Here is a 17,273-nt window from a genome sequence, read left to right on the forward strand (position 1 = left end):
GCAATGTTGGAGTACTCATGTAGCTCTCCAGCATAGAGCAATTAGCCAGCAAAATCATCGAATGGATTAGGAGTTAATCACCGTGCAAAATCGGGTTTCAGTCGGGTTTGGGAACTGAATGAGGTCGCCGTCAGACAGGGGAGCTCGCCGGTGACGCCGCGTGTCTGGACCCGTGGCGTCCGTACGTCGCTGTTGGTCCCGCTCGTCAGTCCCCAGCGCGTCCTACAGCTCGCCACGGTGCTCCCGGTCGCGTGGACAGCGCCATTCGACTCCCAGCTCTCTCTCTCTCTCTCACGTGCGCCTTCTTCTCCGCGTCGACGCCGTTGCTTCGGCGAGCTCGCGCGCGCGTGTCTCCGTGTCTCCAGCCGAGCGACTCCGTCCATCGCTCCGCCAGCTTCCCCGCGACCCCGTCGTCGAGTTGGCTGCAGCTGCCGAGCCTCGGTAAGCCCGCATTGCCTTCTCCGTCGCGAGCTTACCTCGCCAGAGCTCCACCATGGTCACCGGCGTCGTGGGCAGGGCTCTGTAGTCCACCATTCTTCCTCATTCTTGTCCCAAAAGCTCTGCTAGGTCTAGCTGATGCTCGTCCGCATTCTCTTCCGCTCTGTCTCCGGCCAGATACGCCGTCGGTCGGCCGCACACGACCGCCGTGCCGCCATTCGTGAGGGCAAGGTACCTAGGGTCCAGTAGAGTTAGGGTTTCGAGTACCGCTCGATGCGGAATGGAGTGGGGAGCACGATGGTGCTCTTGGCCATCGCTGAGACCTCGCCGTCGACGAGATCTCCGGCAGTCAAGTCGCGCCTCTGCTCTCGGGTCGCTGACATGTGGGGTTGGTTGACTCGTGGGGTCCCTCTGTCAGCCTCTCTTTCCCCTTTGTTTGATTTAGGGTTTGAGCTGTTTTTCCAAAAATCAGATCTCTGGTTCTGGTGATCCAAAAATTGTGAAATCAATTTTGTGGTATTCCTTGAGATGGCTAGTTTTTAATAAAAATATAAAATGAACCTTGTTTTCTGGGAAAAATATTTATTAGGATTTAATCTTGTTATTCATGAGTAAATTTTTATCTCTTGTTATACTGATTGTTTTGCTATGAAAATTTTATGGTAGCCTCTGTGTGATACTAGGATACTATGTGTCGGTGTTTTCCCCACGGGGGGTCACACCAACGAGTAAATTTGTATGCGTGCTCCCTTTCCCAGATGGTGATGCAAGAAGACACTGAGATTTATCCTGGTTCGGGCAAGAGAAGGCCCTACGTCCAGCGGGGGGGGGGGAGAGAGTTTGTATTATCTTGCACCTCAGTGCTTGTACAGGGGTGAATACAAGCGCGGTATGAAGTGTGGAGCTCTACTACGTATGAGCATGTTCCTGTCTTCTATTCCGAGTCCTCCCTTTTATAGTTCCAAGGAGAGACCCAGGGTACATGTATAGGTGTCAGAATAGGAGTCGATAGCAGCATGGAGCGCTGACCTACTCGAGGCTTCCGTACCGGTATGGCCTCGAGCCGTCCCGTCTTAGTAGCCTGGTGATGATTACGCGTGCCCTTGCATTCTGCTCTGCGCGCCGTCCTGGATTGGTTCGACGGATGTACGCTCGTACGTCCTGGCGGCAAATCCGGTGGAGTGGTTGGGATGTAGCCAGTCGACACCCGACTCGTCCCCTGGAAGGGTCCTTGCCTGGTCGAGGGTCGGATGTCGTATGACGTCCTGATGTTGAAGCGCTGACCTTGGCTATCTCGAGGGGGTCTTGATTAGACGCACCATCTCTGTTTCCGACGTCCTGACACGCTCTGGGCTGTTTGGTGGGGAAGGCTGCAAAAAGATCGATGGGACGGATGCCTGTTCCCTTTCACGCCTCCCGTGACCCATGTGTTAGGTGGGGAAGCACCAGGCGCATTTAATGCCCCGGCTCGCGTGCGCGCGTTAGGCGGCGGCGGCGTCCTTGCGCTCGACGCCTCCCGATTCGCGTGAGCCTGTTCCGTATTCGACGATAACCAGAGCTCGACGCCTGATAGATTCGCTCGACGCTATATCCGTCTTCGAGGCTACGACCGTCGATGGTTGCGCGTATGTATGGACGGAGCGTCGAATCGAAGATCTAGTCTTATGTACGGATGGTCTCGTTATATGTATTGGTGAGGGTACCCCTTGTTGATACCCTCGACAGTAGCCCCCGAGTCTCCATTTGAGCGCTGGCGCTCGAGTGGAGACTCTTGTTTTTACAGTCGAGGTTCCGTGGGGGCGCGCGAGCGACCCCGCGGGGGTAGCCCCCGAGCCCTCGAGGGAGTATTTAACTCCTTCGAGGGTTATTTTGCCTAATTTGCATAGACACTGTCGACACCAGTGGTGGAAGGTTCTGATCGGCTTTGCCTTGCGAGGAGGTTTCGACGTACTCTCGATAGAGCGAGCGTCTTCCACTCCAGATCGAGTTCCTAGCGGGTAGTCCAAGTGAGAACCTGTGCCCCTTTCGAGGGGCTCAGCTGTAGCCCGGAGGCGTTCACATAAAGCTGGGTCGACGTGGTCGGGGATACCGGTCTCATTCGATAGAGTCCAGCGGCTCGGTGCCTCCCGTCAGGGGGATTCCTCTCGACTGTCTCGACCCTGCCTTGGACATCGCCAGCGAGTTTTCGAGGCAGGCCTCGATCTTCGACCGCTCGCTGGAGATCCATGACTCTGGTGCTCGAGATCGGCTGTCGAACCCTTTCGGCGGGCCAGCCATCGACCTCTCGAGAATCTCGCGGGTACGCCCCTTGGCTTACAAGGGAAGGAAGTGGCCATGACGGTTCGCCTTTCTGCCCGTGGGGCGCGTCTTTTTAGGCGGGTGACGTTATGACACTGTATCGGCGTGGAATTCGGAACGCCCGGCCTGTGAAGGGGGAAAGACTGTTAGGTAGCGCATTAATGGGGGGACGTTACCTCATTTCCCGGATCTGTCCGTTGGTGGATTGCGGCCTATAAATACGTCGTGGCGCCGCCGCCGTTCCTCTTCCTTCCGCCTTCTCGCTTCCATTCTCTCGTTGCCTTAGCTCTCTCGCCGTCTTACGCGCACACGCTTCCTCATGCAATAGTCGATCCACCACCTCTCCGGCCAAGATGCCTGTAAGACTCATCGCCGCCGACGACTGGCGCCCGTCGTCGATGACGGAGCGCCTGTTGTTAGAGCTTGAGAAAGAGGGATTGCTGCGCCACCGTACCTCACTGTCGTCGCCAGAGTGGATCGCGCCGCCGGCGAGTCACAGGGAGCCCCAGCCGCCCGAGGGCTACGTGGTATCGTTTGCCAAGTTCCACCGCCATGGCCTGGGTGCTCCCCCGAGTCGCTTCATGTGGGCCCTCTGCTTCCACTACGGGGTGGAGCTCCAGCACTTCTCCCTGAACGCCATCACCGTCGCGGCGGTCTTCGCTGCCGTGTGTGAGGGCTACTTGGGGATGATGCCGCACTGGGAGCTGTGGCTCCATCTCTACAGGGGCGAGCTCTTCAACGCCCCCACTGGGACCACCGGCGTGAGGAAACCTGTGCGGGCAGGTTGCCTCAATCTCGTGCTGAAGACGGGGAAGTCGGAGAGGCCGCGCGAGTACATCCTGGTGCGACTGTCGACTAACCACGCCGGCTGGGACTCCCAATGGTTCTACCTGAGGAACGACGACGATCTGCTGCCTGCCTATACCGGGCGCTTGATCACGGAGCGACCGGAGAATTGGACGTACGGCGTCGTCCAAGCTCACCAATCTCGGCTCGACCCCCTCCTCGACGTCATGAAGAAGCTGCGTTCGGAGGGCTTGACCGCCGCCCTCGTTCTCTCGGCCGTTCATCACCGGAGAGTTCTCCCTTTGATGTCTCGGCCGTTGAGGATGGATGAGATGGGCCCCGGCGTTCCATCTCGGGACCTCGAGGCGTGCCGGATGTCTAACGAGGCTCCGGCGGATGACGAAGTTGCGGCCCGAGTCAGGGCTGCAATTGCCGGTGATTTTCAGCCGGAGCATGTTAACGGCTTCCCCATGAGGCCAGATGCCGGCTCGATCGATCTGGTATGTTTTCTTGCGCGCAACCTCGATTCCGGGTTCCTTTTCTTCCCCTCTCCTTTTCTTTTCTAAGTCTGCATTCATTTTGACAGGGACAGATCGACGTCCGGTCCTCGAGGCCCCCGGTAAAGGAGGACGGGGTCGATCGTGATAAACGGCGCCAATCCGCCGAAAAGCTAAAGTCCGCCAAGGACTCTGCCAAGAAGGGGGAGAAGAAGAAGAACCTCGACCGTCAAGCGTTAGAGGCGCGTCGGGCCAAATCCAGGCAGAGGGGGGAGCCTGAGGAAGAATCCCCCAACGATGATGATGATGATAACGACGACAGCGATGATTCCGAGGGGATGGCGTCACGTCTCGACCGGATCCTCGAGGGCCCGTCTCGAGGCGACGTCGACGCCCCCCGGACGGAGATGTCAAGGGAGGGTCCGAGTGGATCTCATCGCCCCCGGGCCGACACACCTCCTGCGTCCAAAACGGGTCGAGACGCACCGCGCCCTCCCCCGGCGCCCAGAGAGTGCGGTCAGGCTAGGCCCCAGGCGAAGGGGCCACTGACTCGCGGTCGCGCCGTGGCCTCCGAGAAAGGAGAGGCCGGCCGCAGGAGCGCCAGTCCCGGTGCCTGTCAGGCGAGAACCGACGCGCCTAGGCTGGTGCCTGCCCTCGAGGGACCTGGAGCCCTGACGCGGGGTGGCTCGAGGCCCGCTAGTCGGGGCGGCGGGAGGCGAGCTGTTCTCCCTGTGGGGTAAGCCCTTTCGATGCTGTGGCTTCTGTTTTTCTGTCCCTCTGCCGATCTTTTCTCATATACCGATCTTTTCTCAGGCTAAAGCGGACCCTCGAGCAGGCCCAGCCGTCCATGGCAAAGAGGCTCAAAACGGGCGCCGCCTCTAAGGAACCAGGTTCGTAGTTTATTTTTGGGCCTTGCGATGTTTTTGTGTCGGTTATTATAACGTCTGACCTTTTTACCCTTTGTTTTGTAGGCTCCTCCAGTTCCCGATCTCTAGCCGGCGTTGAGAGGGCTCCGTCTCGTCCCGCTCCTACTCCGTCGCCGCCGACTTGCGATGAGGCGCCCCAGACGCAAGCGTCAGAGGGAGCCCCCGAGCCCCCTAGATTGGGGGTCGAGGGGGAACCCATTACCATCAACGATACGTCTGATGGTAACGAAGCTTCTGGGGGTGCCCGCCCTATGGAGGAGGAAACGTCGACCCCTCACGTCGCGGGGTCGACTCCCTGGCCCGCCGGCCTCCGCACCCTCGAGGAGCAGAAGAAGAAGAGGGAGGAGGATGAACAGCGGGAGCGCGAGGCGGCGTGGCAACCGCAGGAGCATGAGGCGCAACAATAGCAACAGCAGCAGCGACAGCAACAGCAGCAGCAGCAGCAGGAGCAACAGCAGCAGCAGCAGGAGCAGCAGCAACAGCAGCAGGAGCAACAGCAGCAGCAGGAGCAACAGCAGCAGGAGCAATAGCAGCAGCAGCAGCAGGGGGGGCCAAGAGGAGGGACTGCTCGATCCCCCGCCCCAAGGTCCGGCCTAGCCGGTGCCGCCGGAGCCGCAAGAGCCTGGTGAGCAAGAAGAGGATCTGCCAGTGTACGGCCCCCCGACCCCAGCGTGGCTCCTCCCGGGGGCACCTGCCGCGATCCGGGCAGAGCCGGGGCGAGCGGATGGAGTGGTGGCGCTCGCCTGCATGATGTGCACTCCCACCGACCCCGAGTCCGAGATCAAGAGGACGATCTACGGCATGGACGGTATCGCCCCAGGGTTCCTCCGGGAGCGTTGGGCATGGGAGGACCACTTTCCTTCTGAGGAGGATGAGATCGGGATATCGGGGACCAAGGACGGTACCTGGAAGACGGTGGACGATGACGGGCGGTTCCCATGCCTCGTCGACCTGTTCCTGCGCCATGGGGGGTCCCTCGAGACCGTCGAGGATCTCATCCGCGGCGTAAAGGCGCGGGCCGACCGGGAGATGGAGCATTGGTGCCCTGAACGAATCCGCATCCGGGCCTCCCACGACCCGTCCGAGCCTAACATCTTCCTGGACGATCGGAAGGAGGCAGAGAAGTGGGAACACGTCGAGGAGCTCCGCCTTTGGATGAAGCATGTGGTGGGGCTCCTCGCAGACGTTATCAACAACGGGCTCGGCCCGGCCTATTTCGTAAGTGCTTTTCGATCTTCACTCCTCGTGGAATCTTTCGGTTTTGTGTGCTCTAACCGCTCGACCCCTGGTTCGCAGGATATGAAAGATACCTCCCGCATCAAGTCTAGTTTCATTCACGCCACGAGAGGCGGCTGGGAGCAGCTCCCCCTCCTTAAGGATCAACTCCTCGAGTCGTAGGAGAAGCTCCTTAAAGCCTACCAAGACCTCATAGCGCTCGAGGAGGAGAAGAAAGCAAGGGAAGCTGCCTTGGCCGAGGCTCGAGAGGCCTCAAGGAGGGCGGAGGAGGAGACGACGCTGCTGCGGGAGAGGGCTCTGACGGTCGAGGACGCCGCGTCCAGAGCCCAGGAGGAGGCCCTGTCCTGTAAGAGCGTTATTGCGGATCTGGACAAGGAGAAGGACCTCCTTAAATCCGACCTGGACTCTCTCCGAGAGTCCTTCCAAAAGATGAAGGTGGAGCACGTGAACGGCGAGGTCGCCAGGGGCGCCGCGGAGGAAGCCAAGAAGAAGGCCCTCGAAGATCTCGAGGCGGAGCGGGCTCGATCCCGCAGTCTTTCTAACGACGTAGAGCATCTGAAGGGAGAATTGCTGGAGAAGAGTGGGGCCATTGCTCAGGCTGGCAAGGCGATCGAGGATCTCCACGTTGCCAATACTGAGCTGGCGCGCTCCAACAGAGAGATCGAGAGGGCTAACACCAGGCTGGTCGGCGAGAACACGGCCCTAGAGGAGACCGTACGCGGTACGTTTCCTCTATCAGGTTTCTTTTTTCGCGGTGTGCTTGGTTTTTCCTAAGGTTTCTTGTATTGGCCTTTACAGGGCTCAAGGGCGAACTCCTGGCCGCCCAAACCGAGGCTCGCAACGCCAAGGCTCAGCTCGAGGCGGAGGTTGCTTTGAACCGTCGAGTGCGGACGGCCATAAGTGATCTCTCGACCTCTTGGGAGGTCGAGCCTATGGATGAGTCGAGGGAGGGCGCTCGAGGCGACGCCCTGGTCGACCAGCTGTGCTACATAGGCGCGACGCTGCGAGATCGGGTGCGGGATGCTCTCCACATCGGGGTGAAGCGGGCGATGGCGGTTGTCTGCTCGGGCTTCTCCTACGACATGGAGGTGGTGTCTCATGGCTTCGTCACCGACATCTCCAAGACCGACGCAGAGAACGAGGAGAGGCTCCACGCCCTGATCGACGACGCGGAGGCTCCTGGGGAAAGGTTGGCTAAGCTTTTTGAGCCTGAGGTGCTCCCTCCTGAGGCTAGCTCGGGCGGAGGTGAGGGCGGTGAGGATCGCGCCGCGGACTGAGGCCTGCGAGCCTGCTCAGGGCGTCTAGGGCCCCTTGTATGATACTTTGTTAATTCTATTGCTAAGTGATACAGTATCTTTTTGTAATCGTTAAATGCTCATTTGTCTTTCCGCTCGAGGTTCTTTTATTTCTCTTTGTTCCTACGTTCATATCCCTTGCTCGATTCTTTCGTAGAAAACCACCTCGACCACCTCAATGGTAGGGAAGTGAGTAGAATTTCCGTAGCCCGGGGGCGTAGGAGTTCTCTAACTCGTTGTCCCTCGGCCTTTGAGGGGTTTGAGGCGCCTTAGCTACTCGAACCGTGCAAGGTTTATTAAGTAAGAAAAGAGAACTTCTTGGTTTTTTCGACGCTTGGGGGGCGGTCGTCCCCCTGGTAGCCCCCGAGGGGGTGTTGGCTATGATGGGTCATAGACGGCGCCCCCTTCTAACATCGAGATCGTGACTTGTGAATCTTTTGGTGCAAAAAGAAGTTGCTCTAGGGAAAGACTTTATTTATTCATGCATTCGTTTACAAAGTCTCGGTACAAAATGTACGTAAGAACGTAAGTTTAGAACTTCTAGGGGTAGAATCGACGTAGCTGTTCGATGTTCCATGCGTTGGTGAAGACCGCCCCCTTCTGGTCCGCCAACTTGTACGTTCCCGGCTTAAGGACCTCGGCCATCACATACGGGCCTTCCCAAGGTGGAGTCAGCTTGTGGCGTCCTTGATTGCTTTGCCGGCGTCGTAGGACAAGGTCGCCTACGTTGAGGTCCCTCTTGCGCACGTGCTTGTCGTGGTAGCGTCGAAGTTTCTGCTGATATCTGGCAGAGTTGAGGAGGGCCATGTCTCGAGCCTCCTCGAGTTGGTCGACCGCGTTTTCTTGAGTCTCTTTGTTTGATTGCTCGTTGTAAGCCTTGAGTCGAGGTGATCCATACTCGAGGTCTGTGGGGAGGATAGCCTCAGAGCTGTAGACCATGAAGAACGGGGTGTATTTTGTGGCCCTGCTTGGTGTTGTCCTAAGGCTCCATAGGACTGAGGAAAGCTCCTCGACCCATTTCTTGCCGAATTTCTTCAACCGATTGTAGATCCTTGGCTCGAGTCCTTGCAAAATCATGCCATTGGCACGCTCGACCTGGCCGTTAGTTCGAGGGTGGGCTACTGCAGACCAGTTCACACGGATGTGATGCTGATCGCAGAAGTCCAAGAACTTTTTGCCGGTGAACTGGGTGCCGTTGTCGGTGATGATGACGTTGGGGATCCCAAACCAATGGATGATGTCGGTGAAGAAAAGGATGGCCTGCTCGGAGCGGATGTTGGTGATGGGTCGAGCCTCGATCCATTTGGAGAACTTGTCAATGGCCACCAGCAAATGGGTGTATCCTCCTTTCGCCTTTTGTAGAGGTCCTACTAAATCGAGCCCCCACACCGCAAACGGCCAGGTGATGGGGATCATCTGAAGAGCGTGGGCGGGCAGATGCGTCTGCTTGGCGTAGAACTGGCACCCATGACACGAGCGTACGAGCTCGATGGCGTCCGCCACGGCCGTTGGCCAGTAGAAGCCTTGTCGAAAAGCGTTCCCTACAAGGGTCCGCGGAGCGGCGTGGTGGCCGCAAGCCCCCGAGTGCAGGTCCTCGAGGAGTTTTCGGCCTTCTTCCACGGTGATGCAACGTTGTAAGACCCCCGTTGGGCTCCGTCGATATAGCTCATTGTCTTCGCCATAGATCACATATGTCTTGGCCCGTCGAGCGATACGACGGGCCTCTGACCGATCTTCTGGCAACTCGCCGCGGATTAGGCAGTCGAGGAATGGCGTGCGCCAGTCGAACGGTCGACCTGGCCGTCGTTCTATCTCCATCACCTCTGCCACCATCAAGAGCGTATCGACAGCATTGGTTGGTTGGGCGGGAGCGGCGTCGACGCCAGCCCCCGTGCCTAGGTCGACGGATGGCTCGTGAAGATCTCTTGAGAATGCATTAGGCGGCACCGTGCCTCTGGTCGATGCAATCTTGGCGAGTTCGTCGGCTGCCTCGTTGTAGCGTCGAGCGATATGGACAAGCTCGAGACCGTGGAATCTGTCCTCGAGTCGACGGACTTCTTTGCAGTACGCTTCCATTTTCGGGTCGTGGCAGCTCGAGGTTTTCATTACTTGGTCGATGACGAGTTGGGAGTCGCCTCGGACGTCGAGGCGTCGAACTCCTAACTCGATGGCAATCTTGAGACCATTGACGAGGGCCTCGTATTCTGCGACATTGTTAGACACGGCAAAATGAATCCTGATTACATACCTCATGTGGACTCCTAAGGGTGAGACGAACAGCAGGCCGGCTCCGGCTCCTGTTTTCAGGAGTGACCCATCAAAATACATCGTCCACAGCTCCGCCTGGACCTGAGTCGGTGGAAGCTGGCAGTCCGTCCATTCTGCGACGAAGTCTACCAGGGCCTGCGATTTAATGGCCTTGCGAGGCGCATAAGTGAGAGTCTCACTCATGAGCTCGACCGACCATTTTGCTATTCTTCCCGTGGCCTCTTTGCTCTGGATTATTTCGCCTAAAGGGAAAGACGAGACCACCGTGATGGGGTGGCCGAGGAAGTAGTGTTGCAGCTTACGGCGGGCAAGGATTACGGCATAGATCAGCTTCTGGATTTGGGGATAACGTGCTTTGGTCTCCGAAAGCACCTCGCTGACGAAGTATACTGGCCTCTGAACTGGTAACGCATGTCCCTCCTCCTGCCTTTCGACCACTACCGCCGCGCTGACGACTTGGGTCGTTGATGCGACGTAGAGGAGCAGCGGCTCTGCAGGATGAGGTGGGACCAGGACGGGTGCCGAGGTCAGCGTCTTCTTCAGCCTTTCGAGCGCTTCCTCGGCCTCGGGGGTCCAAGAAAAGCGCTCGACCTTCTTCAGGAGTCGATACAATGGTAACGCCTTTTCTCCTAGTCTCGAGATGAAACGGCTCAGAGCCGCCAGGCACCCCGTGACTCTCTGCACACCCTTGATGTCTCGGATCGGCCCCATTCTCGTGATGGCCGAGACTTTCTCAGGGTTGGCCTCGTTGCCGCGCTGCAAAACGATGTACCCTAGGAGCATGCCTCGAGGCACACCGAAAACGCACTTCTCAGGATTGAGCTTGATCTGGTTGGCGCGTAGACAGCTAAAAGCGATCTCGAGGTCCTGGATTAGGTCCCCTCGACGCCTTGTCTTGACGACGATGTCATCGACATAGGCTTCGACCGTCGACCCTATATGTTTACCAAATACATGGAGCATGCAGCGTTGGTACGTAGCTCCCGCGTTTCGAAGCCCAAACGGCATGGTCACATAGCAATACATCCCAAAAGGTGTGATGAAAGAGGTCGCGAGCTGATCGGACTCCTTCATTTTTATTTGGTGGTAACCAGAATATGCATCAAGGAAAGAAAGGGTTTCACATCCCGCGGTAGAATCGACAATCTGATCAATACGTGGCAATGGAAAAGGAACTTTTGGACATGCTTTATTTAGACTAGTATAATCGACACACATCCTCATTTTCCCATTCTTTTTCTTAACTAACACAGGGTTTGCTAACCAGTCGGGATGATGAACCTCCTTGATGAATCCGGCCGTCAAAAGCTTGTGGACTTCCTCGCCAATGATCTTGCGCTTCTCCTCGTCGAATCGGCGCAACCGCTGCTTCACTGGCTTGGAACCGGCTCGAATCTCCAAGGAGTGCTCGGCGACTTCCCTCGGTATGCCTGGCATGTCTGAGGGACTCCATGCAAACATGTCGGCATTTGCACGGAGAAAGTCGACGAGCACAGCTTCCTATTTGGGGTCGAGGTCGGTGCTGACCGTCAGCACTTTGCCGTCAGTGTTGTTGGGGTCGAGCGGGATCTTCTTGGTTCCTTCTGCCGCCTCGAAGCTGCCCGCGTGGCGCTTAGGCTCTGGAGCCTCAGCGGCCAGTGCCTCGAGCTTCGCGACTAGCTCGGTGGAGCTCTCGACCGCCTCCCCGTACTCGACGCACTCGACGTCGCACTCGTACGCGTGCTCGAAGGAGGAACTGACAGTGATGACGCCTTTGGGACCGGGCATCTTCAGCTTCAAGTAGGTGTAGTTGGGTATAGCCATGAACTTGGCGTAGCCCGGGCGTCCGATGATGGCGTGGTACGTGCCTCGGAACCCAACCACCTCAAAGGTGAGGGTCTCCTTCCTGAAGTTGGCCGCCGTGCCGAAGCAGACCGGTAAGTCAATTCGACCTACTGGCAGTGCCTTTTTCCCTGGCACGACGCCATGGAAACCGCCGGCGCTTGGTTGGAGTTTTCCTCTATCTATGCCGAGGAGGTCGAGGGTCTCGAGGTAGATGATGTTGAGGCTGCTGCCACCATCCATCAGCACTTTCGAGAGCCGGGTTTTGACGATGATGGGGTCGACGACGAGCGGGTAGACGCCGGGGGCGACTACCTTGTCGGGGTGGTCCTTGTTGGGTATTCTTAACATCATTACCAAAAGTAGACTAAGTTCTAAATCTAGCAACGGTGCCAAAAATGCCAAACCTATCCCTCACACCACTTAAGCCAAGTTGTCATCCCCAGCATGACATGAGAGCCGCGGTATTGAAATATACAATTGCTCTTCTAAATAAATAATGAATGGGATCTGCAAGCGCACAGATTAATACCGATGCAGCATTTTAACCAGGAAGTATTCCAGGTATCGTTATTTATATTTTTACCACTGGGAAGGGATTAGCAATCATCACTATTGATTACAGAATAGAATATGAGATTGAGCACCTATCATTGCATGTATAATTGAGAACATTATATCTAACTCTTCATACAGGGATAAGTGTCACATAATAGATATATGAAATGATAATAGTGACAAGGATAACTAATCTGATCTAGCCACATAATAAATATGATAAGCACCTCAATTAGATACTCTAGAAAGTCATTAGCATGGTATTAGAACGAACTACAAGAATATTCCCAAAGTTATTCTTAACTATATAGTCTAGCATATCATAGTTAGTGCAAGCATACTTAGCAATCATTGCGAGACAAGACTACGCCCATGCATAGTGATATTAGCAAGGAATATGAGAAACATAGCAATCACTCCCCTGTAATAATGCTGCTCTGCCAGCCCAATACACGAGAGGGGGACTATATAAGAATCAATGAAGCTGTCACTATCACGAACTACCCCACGATCTGGCATATTGGGTACAATCGCAGATAAATACGGTATAAGCACCACGCCTACACAATATCTATCATTTACCCATGGATCCGATGGATAAACGCTATACGATCCTAAGCATGTATATAGATCATATCTAACTAAGCCAAGTACATAACTATGATAAACTAAGAACAATATAATCTTGAATATAAGCAAGTATAGCAAAGTCATAAGCAATATATTGAAGTAGAACAAAGTCATATTCATAATATTGAAGAACAAAGATAATTAGAAAGCAATTAGAAGCACAATTAGAGAATTACCAAGAATCCTCTTGACAGATCCGGAAACCAATCGAAGATTGACTCCTTCTAGTTCTAATCCTATGTAGCTATGCTAATCTAGATATCTAATTGATGTGGTGGCTCTAATCTTGATTAGAGGCTTCTTCTCCCTTGATGGAACAATGAATTAGGGTTGAGAGGCTCCCTCCTCCAGGGGCCAGGGGGTCTGGTTTTATAGTCCCTTCAAGTGAATATGGGCCCTTGGATCAAACCGACATAGATTGTATGGTTTAAATTCATCCTTTAGGTCGCTGGAGACTTCCCGCAAAGCAGAGTCCTGATTGGACTTGGGGGCAGGGCGGGCGCCCAGTTGGACAGGGCGGGCGCCCTGTCTCGGGGCGCCCTGTCTCTGGCCCCGATTCGCCTCCGCTTCGGTCTCGTGGCTTCTGGAGTCTTCTAGATGTAAGATAATTGCGCAGCACGTTAACATCTTTACGTAATCCTGACATGTGGGCCTTTCTTCCATATTTCCCGATAACTCCCTGCAGAAATAGACAAACACCAAAACTCATGGAATTCTGTCAGATAAAACCCTAAGTCTAGATCTTTATTTCATTTGGATCCTTTTCTTTATTTATTTGATAATTAAATTTGATACTTAAGGACCGTCAACAAACTCCCCCAAGCTTACCTCTTGCTCGTCCCTGAGCAAGGATAGACTCAGCTATGGATCATAAGTAGTTGCAATATCTTAAAAAATTTGACGGTACACATGCTTTTAAATAAGATCTCATCTCTGAGTTAGAGTAAACTGTCAAGACTTAAAACTTACTTACTTTACCTTCAGCATGGGACTTGTAACTGTCACTTCTGTCTTGAGTGGTTAAAAGATAGAACAGTCTAGCCAAGTGCCATGTCTCTTATTCTTGATCAGCTATAGCTCTTGGATTTTTGCAGATTTTCAAATAAAACTCAGAGATTCCTTATATGATTCTCTCAGGTCTCTCTTTTGTGGTATTTTTGGATCCTTACCAAGGCATTGATGGTATATGCCTTCTCTCAAGATATGTGGTATTTGGGGTATAAGGCATAGTGACATTGCCTTCTCTCTCATCCTACTCTAATAAGGCTTTAATATCTGGAGCTCATAGGTGGGAGATAAAGTATACATACTTACAAGACATGTATTGCATAGTCAAACCATGGATCCAAAGTAACAAGTCAATAAGTTTAATCAAGATGTGCATGTGTGGCGAATGAATGGTATATGGTGATGATGGTGATAATAATGGTGAAAACAATGGTGAAAACAATGGTGAAAACAATGGTGGTGAAAGTCTAATTCTACTTTGCTCTTTTGAGGGGATACATACCTTCCTTGCTTTTGAAACTTTATGAGGAGAATGAGATGCTCTTCTTTTTCTTTTCTCTCAGGTGGGTATCTTACACCCCCTAATTCTACTGTCGGACACTTGTCCATTTTTACCTCTCGTCTCACTTTTTCTTTTCTTTCGAGGTTCCGAGCACTTGCTCCTTTTTATTTCCTCGCATTATTATTTTTTTCTTCTCTCTTTTTTTTTAGAGCACTCATCTCTTGAGATAATATAGCAAGTGGTAGTAACAAGATAACTTGAGCATTTATTTCACAAGGGGAACACAGAAATATTTTTGGTTATTCTCTCCCGGATTAGGAGTAGAATATTTTCAGGTGGTTCTGGTGATGGAATGGATGGATATATGTGGATGGTACTTCCGGAATAGAAGTAGCATATATGAGTGAACGTGCAAGTGAAATCTTGATTTAACCACATGACAAGCTCCTAAGGGTCTACACAGCTTGACCATACTCAATGCTCATAAGCAGTAAATAGTAAATGCGTGGCTCAAAGTCTAGCAAGCATGTATATATGGCTGTGGTAGGAATTTTAAGCTCTCATCATACAGAAACTCATCATGCAACATTTTAAAGATTTTCAAAGATAAAATTCTCCAGAATTTTAGCATCTCTAGGAACAGATAAACAGCAGCTCAACCTTCCCATATCGTATCCGTTAACAACTTAGACTTCGGATCAAGTTTTCATCCCACAAGTTTAGGTCTAGAGCAAGCTTTAAATTATAACAGTTATGTCTAAACTTGAGAGAGAACTTAAAATGTGCAAATTAGGCAGAGCAACTATTCATCATATCCATGCTTAAGTTTTATTAGATACAGATTAGCATAGCCACTTTATTTATTTATTAAACACACTAAGTAATATATATATATATAAGCATAAAATCTTTATTTGGTTTTCCCATAGTTTATGTGTATTAATATTCTAAAATAATATAAGTATAAAGATAGATAGATAGAAATACTTATCGATATAAATGGGGGTGCTCTCCCCCAAGCTGAATTTTGACGTAATTTCTCTTGATGTAGCTAGCAGGTGGCAGAGGTGTATTTGAAAGTCAGCAGCCTTCTGACAGCGATTAGAATGTCCTCCTTCTGCTAGTCTTCTTGATTCTTAAATTCTGTGGAGCTCAAATAGACAACAAAGCTTGTGGAACTGATTAAGTGTTAGCATAAATATATAGCCTTCATTATCTTGAGACTCCTTAATAATTGTTACTCCCTGTTTTTATATTTTTGTCTTTATAAAGCAGAAAAATATTTATTTTATTTTTATGCCACCACAGTGAATATACTTATGGGTTTTATGCCACTCGTCTACTCACATGGGGCTTATAGTTTCTTCACATTTTTATTTTCTTTTTTTAAGATAGTATGAACATGATTAACTAAGTAAACTATTTGAAATAATTAAAAGGGAAAGGATAACTACCAAGTTTACCTCTTGGCAAGGCGTTCGGTGTTTTTAAGTCCTCCGAACGGGACTCTCCAATTTCTTAATCGTCCTGAGGTTCGTTGGGTGGCGTAGTCGGTACTTCCGGCAGCGCCTCCTCTTCTTGTATAGTTATCTTCATTTTCCATACCTGACTCGGTGCTTCAATCTCCTCTGGATAATTCTGTTTAAACTCTACGTCTTCTGACCTTACAACTTCTCCTTCATAGTCTGCCCATCCGTCCCTGATGATCTGCCTCCTCTGGTTGCGGTTGCGTCTCTTTCTGACCTGCTTAGATTCTTCAACAATATAGTTAGGGTCAGTAAAGTAACGGCGTACCTTCTCTGAGGGGAAGTGCATATGGACTTCTCCGGTTCCAATGTAGATAATGGCTTTAACGGTGCTGAGGAATGGTCTTCCAAGGATGATGGGTGGATCATACTCATCTTCTCCCATGTCAACAACTTGAAAGTCTGTGCAGACAAAGTGATCGTCTATTTTGACTGGGATATCAGATACTATTCCTTGAACTTCTCGAAATGTCTGATCTGCCATCTGGAGCTGAATGTATGTTGGTCTTAGTGGCATGGTCCCGAACAAGAGCCGATAGGTGACTACGGCCATTATGTTGACGCCTGATCCGGTGTCGCAAATCGTCTTGTAGAAGTTGTATCCATTTATGGAGCAGTAAATGCTTGGCATTCCTGGGTCGTCCTTCTTGGTCAAAAACGGTGACTTCAGTTGGTGATCTTGGCCTCCATGGACTACAGTGACCATCTTAGCTGACTCGGTCCACACTTGCTTGTTCCTGTTCCTCCTATTGGTCCTCTTCCTTGATTCACGTCTGGATTGATTTGGAATTTGTGTAGTCTTGTTCTTGAAGAAAAATGTCTCCTTCTTCCCTTTGACATAGAAACTGATCTTAGCAGCACTGGCGTAGATGATAGCTCCCGTGGTGTTCAAGAATGGCCTCCCTAGGATGATAGGTGCTCTCTCATCATTTCCGGTCTCTACCACTACGAAGTCTGCTGGGGCATACAAGGTACCAACTCGGACACAAAGATTCCTCACTATTCCTTTTGGAAAAGTTATCGTCTGATCTGCAAACTGCAAACACATGGTTGTTTCTAATAAAGGATATGTAAAGAATTTTTCATAGAGTACCCTGGGTATAATGTTGACACTAGAGCCAAAGTCACAGAGTGCTTCTGGGACATCCACCATGCCGATGCAGATCGGGATGACGGGGCGTCCTGGATCGCCTCTCTTGACCGGCAGACGGTCAGTAGAAAATTCATTGACGGGGTTACTCCAATTACCTGCATCAAACATGTCTACAAGATTTGCAGATTCTAATCCTTCCGGTTGTGATGGTATACCGGGGTTAGTAGTAGGAACAGCAGCAGCTATTTGATTTAACTGAGATTCAATCATTTTATTAAAGCTAATTTGATTCTTGATGGCAGTACAAAAATTATCCATTCTATTATTTATATTTTCTAGCATTTTATCATTAGATGCCAATTTCTTAGACAGGTTATCCATTAGCTTTCCT

The sequence above is a fragment of the Sorghum bicolor genome, chromosome 5, assembly GCF_000003195.3.
Source record: "Sorghum bicolor cultivar BTx623 chromosome 5, Sorghum_bicolor_NCBIv3, whole genome shotgun sequence".
Taxonomy (NCBI): Eukaryota; Viridiplantae; Streptophyta; class Magnoliopsida; order Poales; family Poaceae; genus Sorghum; species Sorghum bicolor.